The sequence below is a fragment of the Propithecus coquereli genome, unplaced genomic scaffold, assembly GCF_000956105.1.
Source record: "Propithecus coquereli isolate 6110/MARCELLA unplaced genomic scaffold, Pcoq_1.0 Scaffold35, whole genome shotgun sequence".
Lineage (NCBI taxonomy): Eukaryota > Metazoa > Chordata > Mammalia > Primates > Indriidae > Propithecus > Propithecus coquereli.
In genome coordinates this window covers 4,770,326-4,771,154 of record NW_012149174.1, presented here as the reverse complement: position 1 = coordinate 4,771,154, position 829 = coordinate 4,770,326, and the positions used below count along the sequence as shown (strand labels likewise).

Sequence of the window (829 nt, the reverse complement as noted above, 5' to 3'; positions counted from 1 at the left end):
AAAAATACAGGTGAAATTCAAGTCATATCATTTGGAAAAATGGGCAAAGTCATCTATCACACATGACACATAATCTCAAACACTTTTCTTGCATACACGAATAGAACATGGACATCTATATTAGAGTTCTCCTTCAAAGAAGTGGCTTATTTCAATAATGATGACATTCTTCAAAATACTTTTTATTTACTCTTGTTCATTTATACCCAGAATCAGTTTATAAATCAGATCCCCCAAGAATTAGTTTTATAACATTGGAGACACATTTTCCTAAACACGGGTAGAAAAAGGGTAAATAAAATATTCAGCATAATATAAAAAAATGACTAAATCACTTTGGGATCAAACAGACCTGGAGTAGAATCCTCTTACTGTTATGCGAACTTGTGCAGGAAATTCACTTCTCTGAACTTGCCCAACTATAATATGGAGACAGTAGTCCCCTTATAGGGTCATTGACATAAATACAATTCCTGTTATAGAAGCTCAAGAAATGCTAGTTCCTCCTCCTGCAATGCAAGTCACTCACTCTTTACTCATCAGATTTGGTCCCAAGTTACTTTTAACTCTTCTCAAAAGTCAAGGCCCTCGCCTCTGACACAACCTTCCTAGAATAAAGATACTGGATTCTGAGGTGTCCGTTCTGAAGGAGATAACACTTGGCTATGTAAATTGTGCTATATTTGTGTAATAAATAGTCATTTTACTTTTTAGTTTCCCCTATTTGTTGCAAAATATTCATAGGAATGTGACCTAGGACCATGTGGTGACTTAGGTCACCACAATGTGACCATGAAACTAACAGTAACAGAAAAGCTAAGAGTATATA

General features: G+C 35.1%; 1 protein-coding gene across 1 annotated transcript in view; it reads right to left on the bottom strand.

The window, feature by feature from the left end:
- Positions 1-829, bottom strand: part of ARMC2 (armadillo repeat containing 2) — a 137,551-nt gene that overhangs the window by 98,868 nt on the left and 37,854 nt on the right. The window lies entirely within an intron of this gene.